The 12549-nt window shown below is 38.8% G+C and overlaps 1 protein-coding gene across 4 annotated transcripts in view; it reads left to right on the forward strand.

The window, feature by feature from the left end:
* Nucleotides 1-1623: 1623 nt before the first annotated feature.
* Nucleotides 1624-12549, forward strand: part of RFX3 (regulatory factor X3) — a 298160-nt gene continuing 287234 nt past the window's right edge. Inside the window, exon 1 of one of the 4 annotated variants that reach the window (XM_082615490.1) lies at nucleotides 1624-1841. The gene's annotated coding sequence lies outside the window, so the exon portion shown is untranslated. The remainder of the gene's footprint in view (nucleotides 1842-12549) is intronic. The other 3 variants (XM_082615491.1, XM_082615492.1, XM_082615488.1) reach the window with 3 other exon arrangements.

Raw genomic sequence — 12549 nt, forward strand, 5'->3', positions numbered from 1 at the left:
TGGTGTCGTGAGGATTAAATGAGATAATGTACGTAAAACACTAAGCACAATGTCTAGGGCAGTAAAAGACCTCAGGAACGGTGGCTATTCTTATTTCAGCAAGCCCCAAACCCCTATTTTGCAGGTGCAAAAATTAAGCCTCAAGAGGAGAACTGATTTCCTAATGCTCTAATATCCAAGTTATTGTCCCGGATAAGCAGCTTAGCTGCGTGTGTTGGTTTGGAATATTGACAGGGCCTGGGGGCATGTTCCTGCAGGACTCCGGTCTGCAGAGAACTGGGCGAGTATGTTTGAACCGTGAGGCATTAGAGGCTATTCGATACCAACGGGTGTTCGAGATAGCCAGTTGTGTGCTAACAACATCCATCACCAATGTTAACCCGTTCGTCTATCTCAATACACCCGGAAGCAGCAAGACCCTCAGATACAGCAGGTTGTTAGGTAACCGGGGACCAGGACGAGGCCAAGTAATAGGACACGGGGGTGAGGGTGTACTATTTCACATCCTGGTTTCGTCAACTTTAAATAGGGACGAGCACTTCACACGAGGGCTGAAGATGACGGGAACTAGGAACTAACTGGGTGCTATGTCAGACAGGTGTAAGCTACCCCACCTCCCAACGCCTTTCCCGGAAGGGAACCGCCATGCGTTTTCGAGTCCCCGGAGAGGGCAATTTCTTGCTCCTTAGTAGCGCTTACTCCCCGCCCTGTAGATAGGGAGTCAGGACTTCGCCTCTTCGCTCCGGAGTGAGGGCCGAACAAGCTCGGACCTTCCCGGTGCGCGCCACGCCGCGGCGGGACCGCGTGAGGCCCGCGCGCTGCCCATACGCGCCCCGCGCTCGCCTGCTCTAAGATGGCGGCGGAGGCAGCACGCTCACACCCCGCTGCCCGCCCGCCTCCGAATCGCGGCCTCAGGAGGCGGGAGCGGGCAGGGACGCGGAAAGCGGGAGCGCAAAGGCGGCGCGGACCGTCCAATCCAGCACGTTCCCCGCCGCCATGAAGCGCCTCGGCATGCTAGAAGCCCAAGACGACTACGACCGGGAACACCGCCGGCGGCTCAGAAACGGGGCGGATGGGGGGCGGGGGCAAGGGGAAAAGGGAAAAAGAAAAAAAAGAGAGCGGCGGCACATCCGGGACCCTCCGCCCGCCCCGCCCCGGAAATGACGTTTCCGTCGGAGGCGGAGCCACTCTTCAAAGTGGAGTCTTCCTCAGCTGTAGCGGTCGTTTACACAGGTGTCTGGAATCGCCCTCGACGCCCCGTCTCATGGGTTAGCTGTTACCCTTTCCCGGCTCTGAGGCTTTTGGGCACTAAGCTGGTTGCTGCAACTGGCAGTTCTCGTTTCACAGAAAGTATACCTCGCACCACGGCCCTAAATTCCTCCTCCAGCCTCGCCAGGGCGTGTAGTACCGCACCTCCGAGGGGACCCTCGTGTGACCTCAGCCCCTGCCAAACTTTGCGCGTCTCTTCGGAACTCTTCCTCGGAACCCCGGCCTCGGGCCCAGCCCAACTCGGTTCAGGGGCTGTCAGTCACGGCACTCAGCCCGCCCCTTCCGGCCGCTCGCCGGGCCCGCCTCCTCCCCTCTTCCCTCCCCCACCCCTCCCCGTGTGAGTGTCTCCCTCTCCCTCTCGCTCCCTCTCTCTCTCCCTCTCTCTCTCTTTTGTGAGTTATAGCAACCGTTGCCTTGTGAATCAAGCGCCATAGTCACCGTAGTCCTGGCGACTGTTACCCATCAACAACAACTACTCCTCTCCTCCTCCTCCTCCTCTTCCTCCTCCTCCTCCTCCCCACCACCACCATCTCCATCACCCACCAACAACACCACAATAATCCACAGCCAAGGTGAATATTCTTCGGTCTCTACATGTGTGTGGGAGCGTGTGGATGCGTGTGAACGCGTGTGTCCGTGCGTGTGTGTGTGTCCGTGTGTGCGAGCCGAGTGTGGCTGTGCGGGGGGGTCTCACTCCTGACACCGGGGCTGCAGCTGTGGCGCCGCTGCCGAGGGGTTCCGTCCCCCGGGCTTGTTTACAATGGACCGTGCGCGCTGCGGCTGGGTCGGGGGTGTGGGCGCCGCGCCGCCCGCCCGCCGGCCCCGGCCCTCCGCGGCCGCGCTTCAGGGATGGAGCGGGAGCTCGGGGGGCTGCGAGCCGAGCGGGAGAGGGAGCCACAGTTTTGCGTTGCGGACGGTGGAGCTCTTCCTTAGGTCTGGGTCTGAGGAGGAGGGTCAGGTGAAGAGATAAGGTTTTTTTTTTTTCTTTCTTTCAATTTTCTCCTTTTTCAAAGCTGCTTGGTTCCTGTTTCTTTCAAAACCGAAATAGACAAGAGTGTGCAAGGGGGGACCCACGAGGTGGTGTTTTGTTGTTGTTGTTCACTTGTGGGGCCTTGTTATGGGTTTTGTTATTTTTATCCTCGTACATCGGTGAACTTTTCCCACTGCCTCTTGCCTTCATTTTTGCCCCTTTGCCTTGTGCTTAATGAGCTGCTCTTCTTTTACCATCATCACCTGCATGGTTTTCTTTTTTCTCTTTTAAAACTGTGTTTTCTTTGTGCTGCAAACAATCTTAATATCCATTCGGCACTCTTCCCTCCCCCTCTTTCTTCTCCCCCCACACCCCTTTGCACACACACTGAAACCAGGGGCCTCTTCGCTGGGTTCTTTGCTGCATTGGGAAAGAGATCTTTTTTTAAAAAGTCTCTCTCCTCTCTCTTTCTCGGGGTGGGTGGGGGTGTGTGTGTGTGTGTGTGTGTGTGTGTGTGTGTGAGATTTAAACCGGATGCAGGGCATCTGTGATACTTGGGTTAGTAGTTATTGACAGTGCTTTATCCTTCATGTGGAGATGGGAGGGGTACGAGTGAGGTTCCATTTCACTTTGATGAACCTCCTTCCCCACAGTGGAGTGTTAACAATTGTCATTGTGGTTATGAGACTGTGTGTGACAGACAGGGAAAGGACGTAAGGAAGCTTTGTGAGAACTCAGTTTACAGTGTTATTTGTGACAGTTATGGTACTTTAAAGAGTTTTTTTTTTTTAAATCTTCTCTGTTCGTTTTCCTTTGAGAGTTGAAATTGAAGTCAAGTTGTTCATAAAGAATGTATGAAGCTTCTCAACTTGAAACGTGTGTATATTTCACTTTCTTTGTGGTTGTTAAGATCTAGGCATGTGTGTTCTTAACATAGTCTTTTAAATTTATTTTTTGGTTTTCTTTGGACAGTGACTTAAACCTGCTGAAGAGAGAGAACTCTTTCCTTTTTTGGTCTTTGCTTCAAAACTGTATTTTTCTCTGTAGATTTGAATACTTATCAGTCCTCAAGTTATAGGCTCTTAGAGGTAACCCAGTTTTACAGATCCTGTAAATTTGTTCATTTTTCAGTGTAATGTTTAATTAATTATCAGTAAAGGGTTTTGATAATGAATGTGTGCTAAAACAAATACAGTGTACTGTTTATTCGCACAAATTGAAGTTTCCAATTTGGAATTTTTAAATGCTTATTTAAATAGTCTTCTTTCTAACAGCAAACATATATTGATTTACCTGACAGAGCAGCCTGTGAATAATATGACAGTATTAATTATTCTCCAGAATGTCAGTGAGCAGGTTGGGTAATTGTAATGCTATTAAGGCTAATACTTTGTAAAATAAGAGTTAGGTTTAAAAAAAAATCTTTTCTTTTTAAAAATCCATTTCCTGTGATTGCTATTTTAAATGAGGGTGATGTTTGTTCTGAAAGAAGTCTTTCTAAGAGTACTCAAATTTCTTTATATTTGCCCTCCCCCCTCCCCAACCTGGGTTTCTTGCAAATCTCTAATACTAACCTGTATTTTTTTTTCTGTTCAGATGAGTGTCAAATGCCTGAACACTTTTGGATGGTGAAGTTCCTGGGTCCTATAAACTCTCTGAAGTTAATAGGAGTTTTGCTGTCTTGAGACAGTTTCAGACCTTATGCCATTTACATAATGCATTTTCAGTCGAGTATTATATGCTATAATTTTATGTTTTAATATTTTTACTTGCAGTGTCCAAGAATTTTTTTCAGGCATTTCACTCATTACGACTATCTCAGGTTTTCTATAATCCAGATTTTCATTCACAAGGTGATTTGAGAGCAGAACTTAAATTGAATTCTATTACCTATTCATTTTTAAAAGCACATATGTGATATAAAAGTTGCTGCTAGACATGCTTTGGACTCAAGTGTGTCAATATTATTCATACGGATTAAGTAAATAATAGCCAGAAGTACTAACAAATGATAAATTTAAAAATTAAACACACTGATAAATGCTTAGTAACAATTTTTTTCTGAGACATTTTTCCTAGGAGGGACTATATTATGTATTTGTATTCTCTTGTGTTTGTTTTTAGACTAAAAAATGAACTCGGAAAAGTGTCCAAACTTTAAAACTAAAATTATGAAATAGGAGTTACTTGTAACTTGTTTTGAATAGCTGAATATCTGTGATTCACTTGATGTCATAATGCCTATCTCAGTCTTTTTATATTATTGTGCCTATGAATTGCATTAAATGGTATATAGGCATATTTATGTAGTACATTTAAATGTATAACAGTAAACTAAAATGCATTTCTAAAATGCGTCATTTCACAATGTTTTCATTATATGGGGTAGTTATGCCTAATTTAAAAAACAGTATATTATTCCTCTAGTATTCTAATAGTCTTGTACTCTACTTAGGTACTCAAATAAAAGGTTTATAGTTTATAAGTACTGAAATAAAAAATTTATAGTTTATAAATTTAATATACTTAGATGCTAAACAAAACAATTTTTAAATCAGAAACAAATTTAATAGTAAAAAAATTACCATTAAAAATTAGCAATTAAAAATGAATTGTAAAATCAAGATAGATTTAATCTATTATTTAAAGGATGATATGTGTTACTTTTTGGTAACATGTTTCATTTTTCTTGAGAAAGTTGATGTTTTATGTGCTTTCCTCTAAACTGTCAACTGAAGAAATCAGTAGGTGGAGTATGATCTTTGTGTCTCAGATTTTATAGTATGTGTGTGTGTGTGTGTGTGTGTGTGTTTAAAAGAGAAGATATAGCATCAGATATGTGGGAAGAGTTAAAAAAATTTTTTTTCTTAACAGTGTGGTAGGAATGTTACTTTGTTTTTTTATTTCTAGTGAGCCTGTGTTACAAGAAATGAGAATACCAAACAAGGAGGCTTTCAAATTACAAAAGAGTCTTGGAAGACATAAACCTTTAAATTATGAAAAGTCTGCTATTTTTTTTGCTTGCTTTGTTTTTAATGCTGAGCATTAGGCTAAAAATCCTCTACTTCTAGTTACTTTAAAAATAAGCACTTAGTTTCCCTAATGGAATCCTTTGCATTTAACTCTTTGGTATGGCTTCCCAGTGCCTGTTGCAAAACAGATTTTAAATTCCTTTCTGTTCGCAGGTGCATAGTGTTCCCATATTTTGGAAATCCAAGATTAAGCGGATTTAACTAAATCTAGCTTTGTTAGGGACAGATGGCTGCTTTAAACAGGTGTCACTTTCATTTCTAGTGCATTGTGTTGGGACTTCCACCGTTCACAAAAGGGCTATCTAAAGCAGGTGGCATCCTTTGCTTTTGTCCTTAGTAAAATATACTTTTGGAGTTAATTATTTTCCTAGGAAGAGTTTTTTTTTTTTTTTAAAGTAAAAGTTTTGAACTATTCAAATTGATTCCTAATTTAATTAGCATAACTTTTATTTTTGAATATCATTCTAGTTTTGGGCTGTGTAAGTTGCAGATCCTTTCAGAAAACACTTCAAATTCTTTAAAGCAGTGATAAATTCCCTTTGAATCCAGAAAAGTACTCAGGAGCACTTTCCACAATTAGTCAATTTATCTGAAGCAAAAAGCCAAGGCAGATTTGAATAAAGTGAAATTTGGTTAACATGACAGGTTAACTTTTGCCATCCCATACTTGAATTTTTTGGGGGGCAGCATTATTTTAATTTAAATGATAAATGTTGAGAACCAGTGTTGTTTTTGTTGGTTATTTTAAATATTTTCAACTGAAAACATTTTCCTTATCTACTTCAATTGTTACTATAAAGTTTTTAGTGCTGTTTTTAAGTGAAAATTGTTTTCAAGCATTAGTGTTTAAAAATATGTACTGGAGTAAATAAAAGAGTATCAAACTATTGATTTTTAAGGTTCATTTTTACTCGGATTCTATCCTTTTTTGGTGGAAATTTTATACATCTTACAACAGATGCACCAGAGGGTGCTGTGCTGTTTGCAACAACAGATTATTATCACTAAGAATGTGAACTGATTAGAACTTTTATTTAAAGAAAAAAAATTTAATTACATATGCATTCAAGCATATAATAGCCTTATTTCTATGGAGTTTCAATTTAATATACTGTCTTAATTGGCAGCTTTTCATCAAAGCCTATCTTTATGTGTACTAATATATATTAGCACAGCATAAAAGAATATCAAGATTGATATCTTTGGCATAATCTGAATGTCAGCATTCGTCCTGTAGGCATATACATTTATCATCTTCTTATGCAGTTATTTTAATCTGTATCTAAAAAATTTAGTTTAACTTGAAAATCATACTGTTTTGGCAGTATGGCTTTGTACTCCATAAATTTGACATTGTTGCACATATCAGTATATTGTATATCCTTACAACATTTATATATGGCATAATTAGTGGTATGCTTTTTATGGTATAATCTAAAACTCTCTCAAAAGTATAAATGGTAATAATAGTTATCAGGCTAATTAAGTCAACAACAATAATAACAGAAATTGGAGAATTTGGTCCCCACTTCATGCTGTTAGAATAGTCTGGTTTGAATATTTAACTTGGCTTTATTAATGGAAAAGTTTTAGATTCTCCACTTTCCTCTGTGCCTTATACTTCTAAACTGGAAGTGATCGAATATTTGTTCATGGAGATTTTTATTTTTAGGAGAACTATTGAATTCACTCTTTTGGGTTCTTCTTGCATCATTGACTTTACTTCCTCAGCAGTACAAGTATACTCTAGAAGACAAATACTGAAGCAGTGGTAGTCAGTATCTGCCTCAAGTAAGCTTAGAAAGATATAGTTATATCAAATAAACTTTTTTCCCTCTAGATAATGGGTTTATGTATACTGTTGTCCCACATTTAAGTACAATCAGCAAAATATGATATTTTTTAAAAGTACCTTTATAAGACATGCCACAAAGAATCCAAAACATCAATAGAGAATAATAATATTTTTAAGTATTAGTCTTGCTAAAATAGGTTAGGCATTTTTCCTTAAAAATGTGATCCTACCAATTCATTAACATAAACTAATTAATTTATGCCACTAAGAATTTAAAGTATATGACATTGTTTCAAAACCTTTATATTTGACATTTTATATGTCACATCAAACTACAAGATGTATTTAATGAAAATGAATGAGTTAAAAAATTGGAATGTATTTAGAGTATCAAGTAGGTATGTGTTTTGTTTTTTAAGTAGATTGAGGATAAGTATATTGGTTAAAAACACAGGCTTTGGACTCAGATTTCAGATAATCTTATTAGCTATGGAACCTTGGACAGGTTGTTTAGCTTCATTTAGCCTCAGTTTTCTCATCTGAAAAATAGATCAGCCTTAATCTGCCTTATGGAGTTTTGTGAAGAGCAAAGGAGCTAATTCATGTAATGTGCTTTGCTCAGTATTTGACATGGAATACATGCTCAATACATGTTGGTTCTTAGGGAGTACTGAGAAGATACCCAGTCTAATTTTTTTGCTATCTAAGAATCCTTTTAATACACTTCTGACCATCTACTTCCCAGTGGGTCCTAAGTTTTGAAAGATTTTGCCCACTGAACTACACTCATTAAATAATTATTCCCTCTTCTACCCTTTTAAAAATAAAAGACATGAAGCTATCAACTGTAGGTTTGGATTATCATTTGATAACCAGTCTTGTTATTACACTGAATTAATAGGGTGCTAGCCCAAAGTTATGTTTTAGTTTTACTTTGCAGCCTTATTGTAACAGATACTTTTTATGTTTGGATAACTCTCCTGGTCTAGGGATCTCAGACTGAGAATTAATGATGTAACATTTCATAAACTCTTAACACTTCCCATTGTCCATTTCATTGTCCAATTGATATTTTCCTTTTCACATCTATTATACATGAATTCATTTGAAAACATTTTGAGACCTATTTATAAACTTTTTACAAAATGCAGTCATTAATATATAATAATGACAATAGTTGTATAAAGATGAGTTCATCAAGGAATTATTCCAATTTATATGCACTGCTTAGAATCGTTATTTTACTAACAGTAGAAAAATGTGAGGTCACCGTTTGTTTACCTGTAGCAATAAGTAATTTTAGAAGAATTTGCCAACCCCAATCTTGAGGTATAAAGTAACCTCAAGAATGTTATTCAGTAAAACATATAATATGAAATAATAGTGGAAAAATAACGCCTTTGGTTCCCTTTGTTAGGGCATTAAAGATGTTGAAAGAATCATTTTAGTTGACTGCTATATCTAAAGTTACTATTCAGTAATTTGCTATATTTCTATTTGTCTAAGCATTTTGACTAAGAATGAAATGTTTTTCTCATTTTACAGTGATCTAAATAGCCCGATCTTTCTCAAAGTGGAAATGTGGTTTATACGTTACAATTGAAAATTTATCTGATACCGTGTGTCATCTTTTTTGCTGAAGCATTGTGTATTGTACAGGCTTTTTGTCTGTCTCCCTCATCTTACCTGCTCCCATCCTCCTACTCCTGTTAAATGTTCAATTAATTATATGATTCCTTTTACATTATTTTTATAGATAATTAGTCCCAACATAAAAAGTATGCAGACTCTCAGCTCAGCCATCTCCTCTGCTTCCTTTCTCCAGTGAATCTGACACACATTTTAAAGGGAACTTTTGGAAAAAGGCTAGGAAATGTGACTTATTAGGTGGTAAGGTTATATATCATTCTTACCGTTTTTAATCATCCATTATCTTTTTACAATTTCTATCCATCTGACTGCCCTCATGAACAAATACATATCCTTGTTCCACTAATCATGTAACCTGAGCATAATTATGCTCCACGAGTTTCCCTTCCTAGCCCCGGCTATGTATTGGCCTCTGGCTGAGCACTTTAGGTTAAATCTCTTGTCTAGTCCCAAAATATTGTGTTTGCGCAGTCACATGTGCCTGCCCATTGCTGACTTTTAACTCCTGGATTCTTCTTTCTCACTACTTTTATTAGAAGCTGTAATACCCAGTCAGTATTGCTTGCCTTTACTTTACAGTGCCTGGTCAAGATTACGAGAGGTCTTCCTGTTTAGGCAAAAATGGGCAATGGATAATAGGAGCTGAGCCCAGGAAAGCTAAGAGTGAGGCAGCTGGCCTGAAAATGAAAGTACATTAGTTGGTGAGAGGAGACCTAAATTGAGAGGTGATGTGGAAGGAGAAAAGAGAGAGAGGGTGACTAGGCTAAGAAATAAAGGTCTTCAAAAGTGCCAGCCAAAGAAGAGTAAAGAGGAGAAAACAAGCTTCTGTTCTGGTACTCAGTCTGCCACTAAGTGAAAAACCTTAAGCTAGTCACTTAAACCTCCTAGGTCTCAGTTTCTCCATTTGTAAAATGAAGCAGTAGTGCTATGTGATGGCTAAAGCCCTTTCCAGCACTAATAGTCTGTGATTCCGTGGTGAGATTGGTGTGGAAAAAGGGAAACATGCCAATAACATGGAGCCTGGAATTGGTGTTTCCTTCACTGATGGCATTTTGCTTGCCTATTGTTTCTTCTGCTAAGAACAACAAAGAAAGAAAACCCAGAGCCTGGGTCTAGCATAATGGCCATACCTATGTCACAGTCAGAAGCTTCCACCATTTCAGTGGCCCCTGTAGGGAGCTATGGCCAAGTGCCCTGATGTTCTCACCCACAGAGGAATTAGCTGAGTCTCACAGCTTGAGCTCCTGCTGCGCCAGCTCCTCTATGTCTGTGTGCCAGACAAGTGTCTGACAGTTGGGGCTCCTGCCTGTTGCTCCCCAATGAGGTATTTAAAACAGGACATAATTTCCCAAGTATGTGGATAGGCAAATTAACAGAGAAAGCGGGGTGGAGTGGTGAGGAACCCAAGCCTCTGCGAGTTCTCGCTCTCTCTCTCTCTGTCTCTCTCATTAGAAGCAAGAAAAATTAATTTAATTTCTGTTGATCTCATTTTTCAACATTTCTTCCCCTGTTATTAAAGCCTTGACTTTTTTCTTCCCTTCATGCTATTCAGCTAGTTTTGAAAAGAGCTAAAATCCTGTCAAGGAGTCGGGCAAATTCTGAGGGCTTTTGGACTACTTTGGGGCCCTGCTGTGGGGAGCATTGCCATCTTCCACACTAGTATTCTTTTGTAGTTTTCCATTGGCAATAATTGCTGCTTTTCATTTTTCTGAATATTGTTTATACTTGGATAGCATTTTTAAAATTTAGGTTTGGTGGCAGAAAAATTGTGTCTTTTGGTCAAGAGGTATGCATTTTCATAACTTAAAAAAATTTTTATTGGAGTATAGTTGATTTACAATGATGTGTTACTTTCAGGTATACTGTAGAGTGAATCAGTTATACATATATCCACTCTTTTTTTAGATTCTTTTCCCATATAGGTCATTACAGAGTATTGAGTAGAGTTCCCTGTGCTATACAGCAGGTCGTTATTAGTTATCTGTTTTATATATAGTAGTGTGTATATGTCAATCCCAATCTCCCGATTTACCCCCGCCCCCTTTTCCCCACTGGTAACCATAAGTTTGTTTTCTACATTGGTGGCTCTATTTCTGTTTTGTAAATGAGTTCATTTGTACCATTGTTTTTAGATTCCACATATAAGCAATATCTTGTGGTATTTGTCTTTCTCTGTCTGACTGACTTTGCTCAGTACTTTAATGTTAATTTGACAAGTGCACTTACAAGATTTTAGAGGATTGCATGCTGTGAAAGGAAGTATTTTTGCATTAGTTCAAGATAAGTCTTACATTCTGCTCTATCTCACCTCACCTCTTTTACCAGTTTAATAAGGAGTGTATGAAAGATTAATAGATTGTAATTGTTGCTTTTAAAATTATTTTTGAATGCTATTTTTATTGATAGAATCGTATTCAAATTTCTGAACTACAGATCTGAATGATTGATGGCTTTATACATTTCGGTATAAAACTATCATCCTTAAAAATGCATCTGGCCCTCTTCAGTCTCAATCAGCATAGTTTATCTTAATGTGCAAAACCATTTTAGAAACCCTTTGCTAGTCACTTAAATTTCTTTCTTCCATGCTTTAGTTTTGGGGGTGGTGAGGGAGGGTTGCTGGAGAGGGGCAGGAAGAGGGAGATACATTTAGAAATCGTATCCTGTTTCCATTGTTGAATACTCGTGCATTGCATACTCTACCCAGTTTGTTTTCCTGGACTGTGACGTTTTGGTGGAAATCGAGGTTGGGGTGGGGATTGCAGGGCATGGGGAGGGGAGAAACAGAAATGACTCAGGTGATCCAGTATGTCTTCCAGATCTATTTCCTTTCCTGTTGTAGTATTATGCAGAGTATACACACTTTTGTGAGGATAGGCATTTTATTACTTCATATTTGTCTGTGATTCCTTTTCTCCTAAAGATTGACTGTATCTGTATATGTCTATCCCTTAGTATATTGGTGTGCAATAATATCTTTCTCTTTTAAAGAGCCTATATTGTGATTTAGTCATGCACAGATTTAGAAAGGTAGAAGACAGTAGTGAGAAAATCTAGTTTGTGTGCTAGATAACAGAAATGATGCTTTAAATCCACCTCTCTACATTTTGCTTTGGGTGGATTGTTTTGTGGATATATTTTTTTTGCAATAGAACTTAGGTTTTTCCCCTATTCCTATTGAGGCTGACATTTTTAAGAACCAAAGAGTGTAATCTGTCACATCAGGCTTTCACTGATTGACATCTGGTTATATCTGATGACAATCTTGGAGATGAGTTTTAATGAAGTGTCAGCATAAGGGTCATTAAAAAAAACACGTGAAAAGATATATTAGTGATCTGAAAATCACTTTTACCATCTTAAATATACAATATGCATATTTTGATGTGCCACGATGAAAGCCCAACATGAAATATTGATATACAGGCACCAGATAAAGTTAGATTCTTTGTTTCGATCATGTAACATAATCGCATGCTTCTAAAGGACATTTCAAAACATGTTTTGTTTAAAACGTCACTTTATATTTTTAGAGTGTACTTATATTAAGAAAAATGGATTTTATCTTACAGTGTTTTGTGTATATGTGTGTGTTTGTGCATAGACCTTTAGAAAGTCATTTTAATTGGTACTTCAGAACTTCTGTCAACACTGCTTTTGCTCACTGGTTTCCACATTCTACATATCTAGGAACTGCTCCAGTGCTATTTTGTTGTGGCAAAGAAAATTAGGGGAAATGTTTGACTTAAGTTCTTTGAATGGCCTTCCTGTGATTTGGGGAACGATTTTTAATGGTGCCTCACATTATATGGAGATATTTAGAGGCTACCTTT

Source organism: Mesoplodon mirus (assembly GCF_964341445.2).
Source record: "Mesoplodon mirus genome assembly, chromosome: 1".
Taxonomy (NCBI): domain Eukaryota; kingdom Metazoa; phylum Chordata; class Mammalia; order Artiodactyla; family Ziphiidae; genus Mesoplodon; species Mesoplodon mirus.